The 6,327-nt window shown below is 33.9% G+C and overlaps 1 long non-coding RNA gene across 4 annotated transcripts; it reads left to right on the top strand.

The window, feature by feature from the left end:
• Positions 1–321: 321 nt before the first annotated feature.
• Positions 322–3,347, top strand: LOC130743392 (uncharacterized). Of its 4 annotated transcripts, none has more exons than XR_009021464.1 (6): positions 322–416; positions 1,221–1,861; positions 2,580–2,608; positions 2,723–2,814; positions 2,916–2,981; positions 3,263–3,346. It is a non-coding gene; the product is annotated as an uncharacterized LOC130743392 (long non-coding RNA). The 4 variants fall into 4 exon arrangements; XR_009021463.1 differs by lacking the exon at positions 322–416 and adding an exon at positions 483–994; XR_009021462.1 differs by lacking the exon at positions 322–416 and having other exon boundaries at positions 477–1,861; positions 2,723–2,819; positions 3,263–3,347.
• Positions 3,348–6,327: the final 2,980 nt, after the last annotated feature.

Raw genomic sequence — 6,327 nt, 5'->3', positions numbered from 1 at the left:
AGAATTAAAAGATCCATATTTAATATATAACTATTTTTTTTTTCTTATTAACTATTCCGAAAAGAGAAGAAACACACATATTAAGAAATGTAATTAATTGTCAATTTATAGACTTTTTTTATGTATTTCCTATTTTACCCTTCAAATTGTATTTTAACTCAACTTATTCTTCTCACAATGATATTATTAAAGGTTTCCAAAAAATTACATTATTTAAAAAACATCAATTAATATTTTTTTGAAATTTTAAGTGGACAATTTTTTTTCCTTAATCACCTACAACGTGGTAGGCTTAGACTCCTTAAGGGACACTACTACAGAAAACACCTTTTGCCACGCCTCAATTGCCACGGTTATAGGCGGAACCGTGGCAATAGGTCAGTTACCACGGTTATACACGGAACCGTGGCAAAATGGTACAATATTTTATTATTTTATTTAGGAACCGTGGCAATAGACAATTTTTTTTGAGATTTTCACTTACCCAAAAACCCTAACCCTCTCGATCTGTTCTCTTGGTTCCCTCTCTATTCGCTGCAATACGTCCTTCTCTCCCTCTCGTTCTCACTGCAAGTCAGTCCTCCTCTCCCTCTGCTTCTCAATCGCTCTCTCTCTCCCTCTCCTTCGCATGGGAGAATCGCTCCTTCTCCTGCTCGGTGCCGCCCATTCCACCGGCGCCGCTCCTTCCCTCACACGATGATGGTGGAAGAATCTTCTGTTATCTTCTAGATACATTTCGTTCCAGATCTGTTTCTCCGTTTCCTTCGTTTCACTCGAAGAGCAGATCGGTGACGAAGATGAAAACAAAGAAGGTGACCCTCCCTGAGCACGCGACGGCGCGTCCTGTGGCGGCAATGCGAAGAGTGAACACGGTGGCTAAGGTGGTGCCGCCCGTGCCATTGCCTGCGCACCATCTTCCCAACTCGTCCCGACTTGGAAGCTGGTTCCACTTTCTCTCTCTGCTGTGGTTCTGCCTCTCTTTATTTCCTCGCAGGTGATTCTAGCTTCTGGGCAATTGGATGAAGTTTACTAAATCATATTATTCATTCATTGGTAACTCTTGTGGTCACGCTATTGATTAGTGTAGTTTGCAATTGGTTGAATAATTTATGCACTAGAACTGTTTGATTAAATGCCTCACAGAAACCTTGTTTTGTATCTCCTGAACAATGCGGTTGAACTTAACTTGACTATATTTTCTTGAATATTTGTTTTACTAGTTGCTGCATTATGGAAAATCGAATTTAACCGATGGCAATACTTGAAAATGCTGCCAACAATGGTCATAGTTTCTGTCTTTCATTATGTGTGATTGGGAGAGGATCTCAATCTTAGTGTCTTATAGACAAAGGTAATCTCGAGAGTACATCTTTGATTTCATATTGTTCATCTCAGGTACTATAGACCATTGAGATGTTACTAGACTAGAGCATGGCAGCACTGCAATGGTTTTTATACACGACACTTGTTTCTTGTTCCTATAGATTAGGATGTCCAAGAAGTTTTTCCTATTCCTAAATCCAATTTGTTATTTTTCCTCTAGTAGGCATCCATATTTGGTCTTTTTGTTTCAATTGCTTTCTCATATTTTCATTGTAGCTTACACACATAAAACTTGTCTAATGAAGCTGTGTTATTGATGTCTTATTAATCTACAAACTGTTTGATGAAATGCTTGACTGACTTTTTCTCCTTTTTCTTCATGTTTTTGTTGAATGTGTGAGTATCACAAAGCTTGAAAAACGCACGGAGTCCATAACTGAGGTAGCGCACCAGCCCTCTTTTGAATTTGTGAAGAGTAAGGCAGGAGGAGAGCGCATCCAATAAATGCTTAGAATCTGGAACTGAGATATTCCGCCTGGTTTGCATAATTTGCTCTTACAATTTGCTGCTAATTTTACTTCTATAATTCGCTGATATGCTTGGACTGGTTTTATTGCAATCAAACATGTGGGAATGTGCTATGCCAAGGATGCCATAAGTATCGGGAGTGAAAATTCAAGTAGCTGAACTTATAATATATCAAGTTTAATCTTTGCATTCTGAATTTAGTTGACCACAAGGATACACACTTCACTTTCGTCAACACAACATAAAATTGGTTGCTAAATGTCTAATTAGTTATTGGCCAAACCTTTGTTCAGCAAGCATGTCGTGAGTTGAGTTGTTCTGCACTGAAATTCTTTCATATAAAGTTGATAGTCATTTACTTTTATTGATAAAGTGCCAGCACATTTTGAAGAAGATTTTCCAAGGTGTTTGTTCTGGAGCTGGTATACAATCAGATTTCATGATTCGCATCATGCCTCGCTTGTTAAGTTGATTTTCCAATTTATTGAATGACTTGCACACTTGTAAATTGAGCTGTTGAAAATTCAAGTTCATAGAACATTTTGGATCCCAAAAAAAAAATACAAGAACATGTGTCAAGATTAGATTTAAGTTGAAAAATCTCAACTTGATAATCCATGTATGATTATATGATGAAGAGTTAAGATTAATGCTTATCACCTTTGATGCTCTCACCAGAAATGTGTGTTTGTTTATTTACTTCTCGTCTTAACGGCTGAATTTTACAGGTTGGGGGACTTTTGGGTTCTGGATACTGGTATGGCATTTTGTATAATATTTGTTCAGTTCATGTTCTGTGAAGACTTTGATGTTGTGAGACTTGACTTGTTTGTTGGCATGTTGGCATTTGGAACAAATGATGGTGTTCAAGATATATGGCAATGGTCTGAATTAACTAGCTTTGGTGACTTGCCTTCATCGAGGGATTTCACTGCAGCTTCAGCAATTGGAAACCGGAAAATTGTTATGTGAGATCTATAGCATTTAATTTGACTTTTTATCCTAATTGGCTGTATTAGGATCAAATTATAACATGTGATAAGGTGGGGTTTATTTGAATGCAGGTGTGGTGGATGGGATGGAAAAAAGTGGTTATCTGATGTTTATGTCATGGACACAAGTATTTTAAGGTTTAGTCCTCTTTTCCCAACATGTGTGTTATGCAAAATTCAAGTTCTGAATCAACATGTTTTGTTTGAGATAGTCTCTCAGGGTTTTTGATAAGAATTGATTGTGTCCTGCTCTGGAATAGTCCCCCAGCCCAAATAATCTCGTTGCTTTGATTTCTCTGACTTACATGTAAATAAGTAACTGTTATGAGATAATGGAGGGAGCATATATATTAATTGTTGCCATGTCAATCTCATTAGAAGTTATCAGCTGAAATGAGTGTTGTACCCTGACTTAACAGGAGGAGGTGGACCAATTATGGGCGATTTATGGGCATTGAAGGGCCTTATTGAAGAAGGTGTGTATGTTTTTGCCATCTTTATAGGTCTATCATGTATATTGCTGTTTATTTAGTTGCAGGCTGCAAGTTATTTAGTAGGAACAAAGAGAAGAATCCTTATTAGCTTATTAGATTTTTTTAGTAACAAACCAGGTGTATGACCTATTGTCACGTTTAAAACTGTGGCAACAGAGGCCACCTATTGCCACGGTTAAGTAACTGTGGCAATAGAGGTCACCTGTTGTCACGGTTACGTTCTTAACCGTGGCAAAAGGTGGCCTCTATTGCAACGGTTAACTACGTAACCGTGGCAATAGGTGGCCTCTATTGCCACGGTTAAGTACGTAACCGTGGCAATAGAGGGAACCTATTGTCACGGTTACGCTTTACAAACCGTGATAACAGGCGAATCAATTGTCACGGTTCCGCCTTTAACCGTGGCAATTGAGCAATTGTCACGCCTTCTATCGTCACGGTTTAACCGTGACGAATGAGTGGTTTTAACCGTGACGAAAGGCCTTTTTTGTAGTAGTGGGAGTACACCTTGACTTTTTCATCCGCTCTTATCTCTCCTCCTCATTTCCCTCTTCACCTCTGTTAGAATTAGGGAGGTCTAACTCAACCCAAAAGCTAGCTTAAGAGTTGAGGGTTGCTCTACCCTTTTGTTTATAAGAAATTACTGAAATAAGAACTATTACTGAAATATAATTAATGCAAAACTCAAGTGTGATTTAAATATATATTGATAGAAATTATTTTAATTTTAGAGGGTGCAATTTAATTATATTGATAGAAATTATTTTAATATTGGCCGGTAAGAGTTAGCCAGTTAGGGAACATATGAATTGAATGAGGGAGGTTTAGAAACCAATTCTTAAAAGGTGCAATTTATCTTTCCGATGTACCAAAAAAGTATCATATCATTTATTAATTCTTAGAAGTATTACATTTTATATATATATGGAAATTATTATTTATTATTTTTTATTTTTTCTTCAAACTCCATCATAGTTGAAATTTAAATATTTTATTTATATATACACAAATTTTTATGATTGATAAATAATGCCCACAAATGACATGCGTGCTGATCATCCCCTTTAACAAAAAAAACATGATGACCATTAATATCTATTTAGTATTGTCATTAATGTAAAACTTAAGTCATGGTTGAGGTAGAAGTTTATATATAACAGGGAAACTCAACCCACAAAGGGCCATGAAAGTGAAATGAATCAATTTGCGAGTGTTTTGTTGTTACTTTGCATGTGCTTGTTGTCATCAGCTCGAGATGATATTCTTGTGAAAACACATGTGAATGTAAAAAATTCTTTAAATGGGAATCTTGACCTTACGATTCACATCAAGTCTAAGGATGATGATCTTGGACAACATGTTCTTCATCCTGGTGCCTATTATGATTGGAGTTTTACAAGCAGCTTTTGGGGCACAACACAATTTTTTGGTACATTTCAATGGCAAAATGTCACTAAATGGTTTGACATATACATACAAGAGAGGGATGAACCATATTGTTGGATATGCGTTTGGATCATACTACAAGAAGGACCATGTTTCGTAAAACAGAATCATGAATTAAAATGCTACCCATGGAATAAATAATTATAAATGTTTTGAATTTTATTTTAGCATAAATAAATAAAGTGTATGTCATGAATTTAGTTAAATAAAGAGTGATGAATAAAATTTAAAAAATTATAGTGTATATTTTCTTTCTTTTCGTGTTAGATTAATTGCTCAACTTCTAATGTATGCTTTATTTTTATTTGTTTGTTTATTTGTTTAAGAACTTCATTTGAGAGAGAGGGGGTGAAGGTAGTTATGGACGATACAATGTTATGGAAGGAGATAAAAGAGGAAGGGTTGGGTTTTTATGGTTGGGTTTGAGAATTCTTTAGGGTTATGTTTATTTATTTTAATTTATGTTTTAATTCTATTTTATTATTAAAGGTAATATAATATTATAGTTTAGGATTTAATTTATATATGTGATCTATGTCTCATACCAACATCGTAATCATTCATTTTTTAAAAAAATATGTTTGTAAATATTTAGTATTTGTTAAATAATATTTATATATTGCATGTCAATAAGATGCTTGCTTTGGTACCTTAAGCCAGATCAAGACGTGGTACCTAAAACGATATAAACCAATAGAAAACATACAATTTAAACTTAGAGGAAGAGGATGGAGGAAGATTTGGAGGTTTAATATGAGCGCAGCATGAAGGAAGAATATCCTAACATAAAATGAATTTATATGATCTCTCAGAATTGAAAGTTGAACTAAAAACCATAATTTTCAAATTGTGCATTACATAACATAAACAAACATAAGAACTATATGGTATTAATTCTTTAAGTCGATGATTGAACTTTTTAAAATTGCAATAGTAAATCATTTCTTTTTTTTTCAACAAAATTATAACTTAAAATATCATATGCGTACCACACCCAAAAAAACATTTGGGTACCGAAATGATTTAATTATAATATCCATAATTTTATATGACAAAATATGAGATTACTTCATTGAATTCTACGAGTATTATTAAAAATTTGGATTCAATTGTTAATATTGGACAAACTGGTTACTGCCTACACAAACATTATATATTATTTTTATTACTATTTCTTCTAACAAACAGTAATATATCTCATCCTATATTATATACTATTTTCGAAACTAAAAAGTGGTAACTCTGATAAGTGTCACTCCCTCATTCTATGCCTTTCTTCAAAAGTTTTCCCTCTCATACTATAATTAGTAGGTAGATGATGTCATATTTTTTTAGAAAGCAGATGATATCATATTTATATCTTCTGATTTTTTAGTAATTTAAATATTAAATAATTTTATGTTTTCAAAAATAATTAATGCATTAATATTGCATTTAATGATTACTAATAACATTAGAATAATTAACAAAAAGTCCGGTGTGACTTTTTTTGAAAATAATAATGTATTAATATTGCATTTAATAGTGATTAATGACATTATAAT

Source organism: Lotus japonicus, chromosome 3, assembly GCF_012489685.1.
Source record: "Lotus japonicus ecotype B-129 chromosome 3, LjGifu_v1.2".
NCBI lineage: Eukaryota > Viridiplantae > Streptophyta > Magnoliopsida > Fabales > Fabaceae > Lotus > Lotus japonicus.
Note: the sequence above shows the minus strand (reverse complement) of the source record. Positions and strands in the feature narration are given on the sequence as shown.